At 41.1% G+C, this 13619-nt stretch overlaps 1 pseudogene; it reads right to left on the bottom strand.

Moving 5' to 3' along the window:
• Positions 1 to 632: 632 nt before the first annotated feature.
• Positions 633 to 8889, bottom strand: LOC134807704 (uncharacterized; annotated as a pseudogene).
• Positions 8890 to 13619: the final 4730 nt, after the last annotated feature.

Here is a 13619-nt window from a genome sequence, read left to right as displayed (position 1 = left end):
TGAATGTATAGGGTTAGGCTATTGGTGAATAAAGTAAGGCCATTGCCCCTCCAGGTGAACAAAATTGACATGGGGTTCCTGAATGCTCTCAGGAAAGCAGGATCAAGGATAGTCCTTTGCCTCTCCCCTTGGAGTTTCGAGTTCTTAAACTATGTCTGATGGACTGGGGTGGACTGAGGGAGACCAGATGGCAGAAAAGGCCTAGAGGGTCTGAGGGAGACTTATCCTGGGAATAGGGTCAGGGAGCCTGTCTGGTTGGCCTGGACTCAGCCCCAGGATTGGGCAGCTAGAGGAGAGAGGGGTTCTAGTCAGGGACCTTTGCTGTCAGGATCTTCTAATATGATTATCTCAATGCTGTTTGATATGAGAGAGAATGAGGGAGTGAATGAATAAACGGAAGGAACACTGGGGACCAGGCCACCTTGGGGAGCTGCAGCAATGGCTGGGGAGTGACCTTCCAGAGGCATCATGGATATCCGTGGTGATGGGGGCAGCATATGGGCTTCACAGGGGAGGTGAGAGTAACCAGGATTGGGGAAAGGACATATGGGATACGGGGCTGGGTGAGGAGTGATGTGGGGACCTTGCAGGAACAGGACCCCTGGGACCTGGCAGTTGGGAGCTTAGAGTCATTATTCACGGACAATCATGGAAACTTGACTTTGTTTCATGGTCTCTGGCTGGTGGGGGTCGAGGACCTTTAGATTCCATCTAAAAAAACAGAGAATAAGGGAGAAAGAGAAACAGAGAGAGAGCAAGGACATAAGAACACAGGGTGAGGCTAAGGAGGAGATGTGGTGGGAAGAATAGAGATGGACGAAGACAAAGGGAGAAGGAAAGAGGGATGAGGAGAGAGAGAAAGAGGGAAAAGCAGTTAGCAGTGGATACAAGTTGGAAGTGAAAGGCATCTGGCAACCTTGCATTGCCTATGAAATGATATTAACATTTTATTATTGTAAGGTGAGCTTTTTAAAACGGAATTTTAAATGTTACCCTGCTGTTCCGGAACACAAAAACCTTTAATTTTATGCAAATGAACAGTGAGGAGCTGAGCGCTTAATGTAAACGAACACTTTCTTTGTAGGAGAGGTTGGAAGAGAGAAAAAAAAATTCCCCAGGATTCTTTAATTGCTGTCTGAAATTATGTAAATCCCAGCACCAGGCAGAACACAATTACCCCGCGGCCCTCCCTGCCAGCGCCGCTAATGTCTAACAAAATATCGGTGGGTGACATTTAGACGAGGTAATGCAAATGAGAATTAATTTTTTTCCAAGACAAAGGGCAGCTGAAAGATCACCTCATTCATATACAGGAGCAGAGAAAGCTTGCGAATGCTGGGGGTGGGGTGGGGTGGATGGGGAGCCCAGGGTGCCAGTCTCCCTCTTGGACCTGGGTCCCTCAAATTCTGGCCTCAGGGAGCCTTAGGTCACTAACCCTCTGACTGCAGCTCCCAAACAGTTCTTCATGGAAATTGGGTTAACAAATGTAAATAGCCATTAAAAAATACCCCATGACCCATTCTCAGTTCCATGCTCATGGCAGGCCCACAGGGTGCTAACATAAACTTCTTATCTGAAGGAGGAAACTGAGGCTTGGGGGATCTGGTGACCCAGCCAAAGGCACACAGTTAACTCCAGTGGCAAGAACTGCATCAACTAGAGAAGGAAGGACGTTGGTTTTGTGTTTCTCTCCCTCATTCTTCCTTCCTTCCTTCCTTTCCTACCTTTCGTCCTTCTTTCCTTCCTTCATCTTTCCACTTATGGAAATGTTTTTCATTTTTAAAAATGTTTTTAGTACAGAGGGCTTGAAGAGAGAAAACCAGGGCCAAGCACTCACTTCCACCCCAAATTCTTTTCTCAGCATGAAATAAGTTCCACATATATAACTCAGCTTGGTCAGCTCCCACTTATCCTTCAAGTCTCAGCATAAAGTCTTCAGTTGCCTCCTTGAGGAAGCCTTCCTTGACCCATTCCCCATCCAAGCACCCAAAACTTTGACTTCTAAGCACTTACCAAAAACTGCAGTTACAAGGCCAAGTCTCTTCCCTATGAGACGGTAGGTAAGTTCTGCAAGGGCAGGGGCAGTGTCCCTTGTGGTTGTCACTATAGCCCTGGTGTCTAGAACACTGCCTGGCGCGGCCTTTGCTCAGAACATATTCAATGACTTTATGAATAAATTAATGATCTAAAAGGAGATTGTGTATTGGTCAAGGTGAACACAATGGTTTATGCATATAAAAATGTGAAGCAGAGGCCAGGTGCGGTAGCTTACGCGTGTAATCCCAGCACTTTGGGAGGCTGAGGCAGGCCGATCACCTGAGGTCAGGAGTTCGAGAACAGCCTGGCCAACATGGTGAAACCCCATCTCTACTAAAAATACAAAAAAATTAGCCAGGTGTCATGGCACATGCCTGTAATCGCAGCTACTCAAGAGGCTGAGGCAGGAGAATCGCTTGAACCTGAGAGGCGGAGGTAGCAGCGAGTGGAGACTGCGCAACTGCACTCCAGCCTGGGTGACAGAGCGAGTCTCCGGCTAAAAAACAATAAGTAAATAAATAAATAAATGAAGCAGGAAGTAGTAATGATTCTCTTAACAATCACTGCTGGAATTCTAGAAATATATTTAACAGTTGGAGGGGTGGGAGGAAATGTTTGGCAGGGCAGAGCTCAGGGATCTTTCGGGTTAAGAGAGCTGTCTCTCATTAGTCTCAATGCCAGCACAACTCATATCTTCAATTCCGCAGATGACCGTAACTTCGTTTAGTCAACTCCTGATTATTTTTATGCGCCTCTACTGCCAGTTTTTAATCTTGAGATAAAATCACTATGAAAGATGCTTTGGGCTTGACCCAAATCTGAAGGTATCCAAATCTATCATTAAAAAGAAAACAAGCCAAGTGCAGTGGCTCACCCCTCTAATCCCAGCACTTTGGGAGGCCGAGGCAAGAGGATTGCTTGAGCCCAGGAGTTCAAGACCAGCCTGGGCAACATAGTGAAACCCGATCTCTACAAAAAATAAATTTAGAAAAAATTAGCTGGGTGTGGTGGCACGCAGCTGTAGTCCCAGCTACTTGGGAGGCTGAGGTGGGAGGACTGCTTGAGCCCAGGAGATCAAGGTGGCAGTGAGCCACGATCATGCCACTGTACTCCATCCTGGGCAACAGAGCAAGACCGTATCTCAGAAACAAAACAAGACAAAACGCATTCTCTATGTGTTTGTTATTATTACTTTAAAAATACATAATCTGTATCTACAGCTTTTAAAGAATGATCTGATATTTGTTCATCTGTTTTTCTTCTTTAAAAATAATCTAAAATCTGTGTAGATCAACAACCACAGGAGAAATTGAGAAATTTTTCTAGGTTTCCACCAAAAAGCTTGAGGTCCAGACAGTTTTAAAGTGAATTCATCCAAAACCACTAAGACCAGATCTTATCAATACTTTTAAATTCCTCTGGAACATAGAGAAATAAGAACTTCCTTTTTCTTTTTTTTCTTTTTTTTTGAAAGCAGTACCAGCATACTTCTTCTCAAGGTACAGAAGGAAAAAAAATTGCTCCAGATATGTCAAACAGAGGTAATTTAATATGGGAATTGGTCACCCTTGTGATAGGAATGCCGAGAAGCTAGACAGGACAGTGAGGTGACCCAGACATTGGCAATAGCAAGAAGCTGCCACCACAGGAAAGAGAAAGAGAAGATATGTTGCTAGGGATCAAAGGCAGAGGTCACCAGGAGGCAGCTGGAGCCGGGGAAGATGTGCAGCTGATGATGGAGAGGCTCCTGAAGGGGAGGGAGGGAGAAGCGCCACCCAGGCCTTTTCCTTCTTGCAGCTCTCTGGTCCCTGCCAGTGCCTCCCATTGGGTTTACCTAGCTGGGATCCAGCTGACAAAGGAAGTTGGGAAATGCCACCTCTATGGGTCAGCTCCCCAGTCCCCATTCAGAACAGAGCAGAGAAAGGTGGATGATTGGATGAAAGAGCAAATAGGCAAAACATTGAACCTGCCAAGACAGAGGCTGAGATAGACCTCTGAAACAAAGCCACCCAGTGATCACCAAAGTCAGACTGATGGGGCAGTCTTAATGAATGATCGGGTGGATGACACTGGAGCTCTCTGGTCAACCTTAACGCCCCAAGAACAGAAAAACAGATCTTTCAGCACCACTGGTGGAAGCACACAAACACCACCTCTGAAGAATTTGTACAAAAATACTGAACCTGAATTTGATGAAGCCTCTAAAACCAATCATGAGTTTACAGAAGGGACATTGAAACACGTTAAAAGCCTTCACAGGAGATCGGGATGTGGTGGCTCACACCTGTAATCCCAGCACTTTGGGAGGCCAATCCGGGCAGATGACTTGAGGTCAGGAGTTCGAGACCAGCCTGGCCAATATGGTGAAACCCTGTCTCTACTAAAAATACAAAAATTAGCCAGGTGTGGTGGTGCATGTCTGTAATCCCGGCTACTTGGAAGGCTGGAGCAGGAGAATTGCTTGAACCTGTGAGGTAGAGGTTGCAGTGAGCTGAGATCCCACCACTGAACTCCAGCCTGGGTAACAGAACAAGACTCCATCTCACACACACACAAACACACACAAAAAATAACATAAATTAAAAAAAAAAAACTTCACAAGACACATCAACAAAATCTAGAAAATGAGCAACTCTACACGGCAATTGACTGGTTTCTTCAACAAATACATTATAAAAACCAAAAAGTGGGGCAACTTGAAGACCAAAGGACGCTTAGGGGACCTGTCAACCAAATGCAATGCATGAAACTTGATTTTTGTTTTGTTCTTGAGTCAAAATAAATCAACTGTGAAAAAAGCATTTATGAGGCAATCAAGGAAACCCGAACACGAATTGGATATTTGACGATATCGAGAAATTATTGGGGTTTTTTTTTTAGGTGTGATGGTGATGGTGTAGCAATGTTGTGTTTCATTTTTGTTCCAAAGGAGTCCTTTGCTTTTAGAAAGACACATGGAAAATTTTCAGATAAAATGATTTGATGGCTGAGATTTGCTTCACAATAATTCGGTGGGGGCTTGGAAGATGGAGGGATAGAGAGAAACTGGACATGAATTGATAATTGTCAAAATTAAGTGATAAGTATGTGGAAGTGTCTTGTACTATGCTCTACTTTTGTGTATTTTTATTTTATTTTATTTTATTTATTTTTTGAGAAGGAGTCTTGCTCTGTCACCCAGGCTGGAGTACAGTGGCACAGTCTCAGCTCACTGCAACCTCCACCTCCTGGGTTCAAGGGATTCTCCTGCTTCAGCCCCCTGAGTAGCTGGGATTACAGGGGCACGTCATCAGGCCCAGCTAATTTTCTGTATTTTTAGTAGAGACACGGTTTTACCATGCTGGCCAAGCTGGTCTTGAACTCCTGACCTCAGGTGATAACCCTGCCTCGGCCTCCCAAAGTGCTGTTTTACAGGTGTGAGCCACTGCATCCAGGCAACTTTTGTGTATATTTAAAGTTTTCTGTAATACAAAGTTTTAAATATTTGTAAAAGAAAATAACAGTCCAAACTAACTTATCAATTTTTATCCAAAAATTGTACTATATATATACACATTTATATATACATACATTTATGTTATGTATATATGTAATTATGTAAGTAAAGAAAATAAGAAGTGCAAGTATTTAAAAAGAGGCCAAATTAGAATTATTTGCAGAGGATATGCTTTTGACTTAGAAACTCCGACTTTAAAACACCTCAAAACTATTAGAAACAGTGAGTTAATATTGTTGCTAGTTATAAAATTAACATATGAAAACAAATAGGTTTCCTATATACAAAATAACCAAATAGAAAATGTAATTGAAGATCTCTGTATAAAAATAACAAATAAAATATAACAACTCAAAATAAATTGTAAAAGAAAGATGTGGAATCTACACAAAGAAAATGGTATAACTTATGAGGTTATATATACCTCATAAGAAAAATTGGGCTGGGCGTGGTGGCTCATGCCTGTAATCCCAGCACTTTGGGAGGCCGAGGTGGGCGGATCACAAGGTCAGGAGATCAAGACCATCCTGGCTAACACAGTGAAACCCCGTTTCTATTAAAAATACAAAAAATTAGCCAGGCATGGTGGCGGGCACCTGTAGTCCCAGCTACTTGGGAGGCTGAGGCAGGAGAATGGCATGAACCTGAGAGGTGGAGTTTGCAGTGAGCTGAGATTGTGCCACTGCACTCCAGACTGTGTGACAGAGCGAGACTCCTCCTCAAAAAAAAAGAAAAAGAAAAAGAAAAATTGACTAAATGGAAATCCATTCCTTGCTCTAGGTAGGAAGCTTAATATTATAAAAATATCAATTCTCCATTAAGTAATCTATACATTAAATGAAATCCTAGTAAAAATCCTAGCAGGTTTTTTTGAACTTGATAAACAAATTCGGAACTTCATTTGGAAGAATACACATGTGAAAACCAGGAAAATACAGAAACGTGAAGAATCATGAAGAGAGATTTCTGCTTATAGTACCATGGTAAACTGAGAACGCCTCTTGGTATAATACACCTCAAAGTTCTGCGTAAAATTTTAAAATGTGCTTTTAAGTCTATGTCTGAGCAGACAAGAAACAGATCTCCAAGACTGTGAAAGGTATGATTCCAGAAAAGAAGACTAGTTGCTCAAAGCATCCTCTGATCCCATGCAAGGAGGGAAATTGGATCAAGAACTCCCATAAATCTGTTACCTTGAAAGATAAATTCCTCAGGAAATGGGTGCATTAGCAAAGAAACACCACCACCAACACCGCCTCCCATGAGGGGATACTTGATGTCTTGACCGTGTTCTGATGAGTGAAAAAAACCAAAAATTTTCCCTGGAGAACCCCAAACCTTAAACAGATCATCTCACAGATTATTAGAATTCATACTATCTGTGTAGCCCACACACCACCCCACTAACAACAACAACAAAAAGCTAGAGATTAGCTTGAAATATTCCTGTTATATCAGTGTCTCCAGGCACCTAGTAGAAACCAGCGAAAAAATTTCTGAAGGAACGCATCTTAAACCAAAGTCTCAAAGAATGCCGCTAGATAAATAGCAAATAAATGATTGTGAGTTTACTATAAAAACTCTCAAAACACACAAGTGAACAAAGCACCATGCGTGGGCGGTAGCAGAAACGAAAGACTACAGAATCAGACCTGCAAAGACAGTAGATGTTGGCACTCTTAAGTACGTAATATAAAATAGTTTTGTCTGGGCTGGCATGGTGGCTCACAGCTGTAATCCCACACTTTGGGAGACCAAGGCGGGTGGATCGCTTGAGGTCAGGAGTTCAAGACTGGCCTGGCCAACATGGTGAAACCCTGTCTCTACTAAAAATACCAAAAAAAAAAAAAAAAAAAAAATTAGCCAGGCATGATGGGATGTGCCTGTAGTCCTAGCTACTTGGAAGGCTGAGGTGGGAGAATCTTTTGAGCCCAGGAGCTGGAGCTTGCAGTGAGCTGAGATTGCACCACTGCACTCCAGCCTGGGCGACAGAGCAACACTCCGTCTGAAAAAAAAAAAAAAAAAGAAGAAGAGATATTATGAATTTTCAGAATTGATGAAAGACACAAATATTCAGATTGAGGAAGTCTAGTAAATCTTGAGCATAACAAATAAGGAATCCATACCTAGACATTTTGCAATAAACCCGAAGAACGGCAAAGACAAAGTGACAATCTAAAAAGCAGCCAAAGGCCGGGTGCAGAGGCTCACACCTGTAATCCTGGCACTTTTGGAGGCCGAGACAGGAGGATTGCTTAAGGTCAGGAGTTTGAGATCAACCTGGGCAACATATCGAGACTTCATATCTACAAAAAATTTTAAAAGATCAGCTGGTCATGGTGGTTCACGCCTGTAATTCTAGCCTCTTGGGAGACTGAACCAGGAGAGTAGCTTGAGCCCATGAGTTTAAGGTTGCAGTGAGCTAGGATCATGTCAAGCTGCACCACAGCCAGAGGGTGACACAGCAAGACCCTGCCTCTTTTTTTTTTTTTTTTTTGAAATAGAGTCTCGCTCTGTCACCCAGGCTGGAGTGCTGTGGCACGATCTCGGCTCACTGCAACCTCCGCCTCCTGGGTTCCAGTGATTCTCCTGCGTCGGCCTCATGAGTAGCTGGAATTACAGGTACCCGCCACCATGTCTGGCTAATTTTTGTATTTTTAGTAGAGATGGGGTTTCCCCATGTTGGCCAGGCTGGTCTTGAACTCCTGACCTCAGGTGATCTGCCCACCTCGGCCTCCCAAAGTGTTGGGATTACAGGCATGAGCCACCATGCCTGGCCGACCCTATCTCAAAAAAAAAAAAAAAAAAAAAAAGGCAGCCACACAGAAAAAAGCAGATTACCTACATAACAATGACAGACAGGTGACTTTTCATAAGCAATGATGAAACCCAGAACACAATAGAATCTTTTTCAAAATGTGTAGTCAATGAAACTATCACTCAAGAACAATCATAAAATAAAATCATGTTCAAGCAAATAAAAACCCAGAGAATTAATATTAACAGACTCTCACTAAAACATCTTCTAAAAAGTGTCCTGCAAAGGAAAATGACCCTAACAGGAAAGTTTGAGTTGTAGATAGAAATGATGAGCCAAGAAAATGGTGACTATATTAGCATATCCAAATAAATATTTATTATATAAAATGGTAAAAATCATAATACCAAACTTGGGGGGTTACAAATGAATAGAAGAAAATACTGGATGCAATGGTTAATTTTAGCTGTAGGTTTACTGGATTGAGGGGTGCCTGGCTGGCTGGTGAAATGTGGTTTCTGAGTGTGTCTATGAATGTGTTTGCAGGGAAGATTGGCATGTGAGTCAGGGGACTGAGAGAGGAACACTCGCCCTCCATGTCGGTAGGCATCATCTAATTACTGGGCAAAGGGGTTGGGACCAACAGGCAGGCAGAAGGGAGGGGGATTCTCTCTCCCTTCCATAGCAGGCCACCTTTTCTCCTCCTGCCTTTGGATATCAGACTTCCGTTTCTTTAGCTTTTGGGCTCTTGCACCAGTGACCTCCTGGGGCTCTTGGAACTTTGGCGTCTGCCTGGAGGCCTCACCGTGGGCTTCCCTGATTCTGAGGCTTCTGAACTTGGATTGAGCCAAGCTACCTACTTCTCTGGTTCTCCAGCTTGCAGAGACTACGGGACTTCCCCATCTCTGTGATTGTGTGAGCCAAGTCCGCTAATAAACCCACCTTGTATTATATCCCGTTGGTTCTGCCTCTCTGGAGAACCCTGACTAATACATTGGGTAGTAATAACACATAAGTCAAGCAGGGTTATCTGAGTTAAAGTGTTTTAAGGTCCTTGTATTGTTTGAGAGAAGGGTAAATATATTGATTAATTTCAGAATTTATTAAACAAAACATACCTATTAATTTTTATCTTTATGCACAAATAATTTGGTGCTTGTTTTAAGCCATTAAGTTTCGGCTTGTTTGTTACTCACCAATAGTTAATGAATACATTTGCCCTACTTGCTATTAAAAATGCATTTTAAAGCTACAATATTAAAGCAGTCAGGTACTCGTACATAAATAAACACACAAAATAATGAGACAGACTAGAGTCTAAAAATAGACACAAATAATTAAAAAAAAAAAAAAAAGACCAGGCACAGTGGCTCATGCCTGTAATCCCAGCACTTTGGGAGCCTGAGGCAGGTGGATCACTTGAGGTCAGGAGTTCAAGACCAGCCTGGCCAACATGGTGAAACCCCATCTCTACTAAAAATACAAAATAAGCCAGGTGTGGTGGCATATGCCTGTAGTCCCAGCTACTTGGGAGGCTGAGACAGGAGAATTGCTTGAACCCAGGAGGCAGAGGTTGCAGTGAGCCAAGATCACACCACTGCACTCCAGCCTGAGCGAGACTCTATCTCAAAGAAAAAGAAAAGGATTCAACAAATGATGTTAAGACAATTAGCTAGCCATTTGGAGAAAAAAATATATACTGAAACTGTTTAATTTCCAGCACTGTTGGGTGGTGAATTTTTTTGTTTTGTACAACATGTGTAGTTATTACCTCTGTATGTATAAGTCCAGTAGGAACAAAACTCTCAAGGGTTTTACTTTTACCATGTACATTCATCATGAATGAAAACTGTAAGACGAAAACCGTAATGTGCTAAGGTTAAGCAGAACTGTGCAGTAGTGACAATAAGTGCATATGGAATGTCGTGTGCTCCTCCACAAGTCATACAGCCTCCTTCGCAGTTAAGTTAGAGCTGTATTATGTTTGCGTCCTGGGGAAAATGCTGCTAGCCACTTACCCAAGACCTAGCCTCCTTGTTTCCCCCAGTGGAAGGTTGATATTGAGGGAGATGCAATATGCCCTGCTAGAGGAATAACAAACAGAAGTACAATAAAGTGTGAGGTAATCAGAAAACAAAGAAAGGTCTGCAGAAGGAGAAGCAATTGAGAAAAATGAACTAATTAAAGGTATTCATGAAAGAACAAAAAAAGAGTGTGGAAGGACATATAACAAAAGCTATTACCTCTCAGTTGTTGAAGCACAATGATTTTGGTGTTCATCTTCATACGATTCTGCATTTTCTCGGTTTCTTGGAGCATAAATTGTATTTTTATTAGAAAAAGTAAATGCTCCGGATGTTTTGAATTGTAATCAATTTATTCAAAGTAGCATACTGTTTCATATGCTTTTACAACCCAGGTCTCCTCATCATGCACTGTCGTCTCCTTTGCCAACATTTTTCATTGGGGTCTTGATTTTTCCCTTATTGATACAGATCCCTTATTGATATAGATTGATTGATTGATAATAAGGATAGTAACACTTTCTGATTCTTTTCTTAGTTTGTCACTTGCCTTTTAATTCTGACAATGGGATTTTTAACTTATAGAATTAAGTTATTTGAATCAAATGGAATTTATCAGTGTGCTCCTTGATACTTATTCCTCAGCTGACGTGCCTGGAAAGTCCTCATTTTGATGGAGTTAAATATGCCCTTTATTAGAATGCACATTCTTCTAGTTTTCTGACTTTACTTTTCATTCTATAAATCCTATGGACATTATATTCATATTTGGTGTGGATAAAAATTTAACTTGAGGTTGTTTTTTAATCAAAACATTTTAGCCACTTTCTCTACCCTCATTAGTCAAATAATTTCTCCTTCCCACCCTTCTTCCTCATAGTGATTGAGATGTTTTCTGTTGGCAGATATTGCTGGTTGCCTAGAATAATTAACCCTTCTTACCAACAGAATCTTAATTTTGTTTGGGGAAGGAATGTGCACACCTATTTTTTAAAAAGTATTTTTCCAACTGGGTGAGGTGGTTCATGCCCTGTAAGCCCAGCACTTCGGGAGGCTGAGGCAGGAGGATAGCTTGAGGTAGGAGTTCAAGACCGCTGTCTCTACAGAAAATTTAAAAATTAGCTGAGCATGGTAGCAGGTGCCTGTGGTCCCAGCTACTCTGGAGGCTGAGGTGGGAGGATCTCTTGAGCCCAGGAGTAAAGGGTATAGTTATCTATGATCACACCACTGCAATCCAGTCTGAGCAATAGAGAGAGACCCTATCTACTAAAAAAAAAAAAAAATTCCCAGCTTCCCTTACAGTTGGGGTGGTAGTTGACTCAAGTCTGGGCAATGAGATATAAGTGCGTATCTGCTGAGGACTTACGGGAGATAGTTCTACTTCTAGATATAGATACCATTCCTTCTTCCTTTCTCCCTCCCTTCCCCTCTCCCTTCCTCACTCCCTCCCTTCCCTCCTTCTTCATATGTCTATAATGTGGATGGGATGTCTCAAGATGGAGCAGCCATTTTTGCAGCTCCAGATGGAAGGCACTCACCAAGCATGGTGGAAGAGAAATGAAGAAGCTCTAATCCCAGAGTAGCTGTATCATCTTGAACTGCCCGCCCTTGGCTAGCTTGTTTCACGAGAGAAATGATACCCTAAACACCAACAGCCAGGTTTCTGTTACATGTAACCAAATGCAACTTACATGTTAATGGAAATTACGCGTTAATGAAACATCTTATTTGTGAGTCCTCGCAACCAAAGTCTGTTTCCAGGCTATTTATCATGTTCCATTGAGTTGTCTGTGAAATACAGTAAAAGTGATATTCTTTTTAAATTACTACATTACTGTGCAATACGTTTTATTATTGGATGGGTCTCGTGTCCCCTCATTACCTCTCTTTTTTCAATAGCTCAACACTTTATTCCTCCTGATGAACTTCAGAATACTTTATCAGATTGGTCCAACCCATTTTATCTTTTGAGTGGAACTGTATTAAACCTATTAACTAATTTGGGAAGCATAAATATCTTCACAATATTTCATCTTCTTATTCTTGAGCACGGAATACATTTTCATTTTTTTCAGTCCTGTATATCTCTGTAAAAGGTTTGGAGCATTCTTCACATAAAATGTCTGTGCTTTTTTTAAACGATTACTGCTAAATATTTTATGTTTTTATTGCAATTGTAAATAGAATCTATTTCCTGTTATATCTTATAACTGGTTATTGCCAGGAGATAAAAAACTATTGATTTTCAAGTATTTATCTTGTATTCTACTACTCATTATCCTAAGAGTTCTTCGGTTAATACTTTTATGTTTTCTAGGTATATAATTGTATCATCTCTAAGTGATAATGGTTTCATCTTTTCCCTTCAAATACTTAGACCTCTTATCTATGCTTATGTATTTTAATGCATTGAGCAAAACAGTGTTGAATAAAAATAGAAGTAGTCATGCTTGTTTTGTTCTTGATTTTCAAGAGAATGCCTCTATTGTATCCCCATAATTCTATTGTTCTCTTAATATAAGTATGCTTTATGATGTTAATGAATATTCTCCTCTTCCTGGTTTTTAAACAGGTTTGTAAAATTAGCAATGAGTGTTAAATTTTATTCTTGTCTTTTTCGCATTCATTGAGGTTATCACTTGTTTTTGTAATTGGTCCTTCTGATATGATGCATTATGTTATTGGGTTTCTTACTTGTAAGAAATCCTTAAAATCCTGTGACAAATTATACTTCAACATAAAAGGTGATTTTCTGAATGCCATCATAGATTTTAATTTACTAATTAAAATTTTTTTTTCACATTTTAATTTACAAATTAGGTTTATCTATAACTTTCTTTCCTTTAAAAAATTTTTGTGCTATCTCTCTTCAGCGTTGGCTTCAGATTCTATTAGCTACATACAATGAAATAGTTAAGGTAGATTAAATTAGATAGAATTATGCAACCAAATCTTTACTCCTTTGCAGTAGAATTTGATGTCCACATCCTTGTCATGTCTTCATGGTGTGCAGAGTGTATGTTCTGCCCCTTGACATTGGGCTCAGCTATGTGACTTGCTTTGGACAAAGAAACATGAGTGGATGTTTTAAGAGCAGAAGCTTAAAATGTGCTTGAGCAGTGTGATTGCTTTCTTGCAATTCTGCCATCGCTGTGAGAAGAACATACCCCAGCTAGTTTACTGGTCCAAAAGATGAGATAAACATGGAGTATACGTGGCTCTTACCTTCAGCTTGGACCCAAGTCCAGCCAAGCCAAGATGAGATAAGCCAATACTAAGATGACCTACAGGTGTGTGAGCAAGG

Source organism: Pan troglodytes, chromosome 11, assembly GCF_028858775.2.
Source record: "Pan troglodytes isolate AG18354 chromosome 11, NHGRI_mPanTro3-v2.0_pri, whole genome shotgun sequence".
Lineage (NCBI taxonomy): Eukaryota > Metazoa > Chordata > Mammalia > Primates > Hominidae > Pan > Pan troglodytes.
The sequence above is the reverse complement of the archived record's forward strand: the minus strand, read 5'-3'. Positions and strand labels throughout refer to the sequence as shown.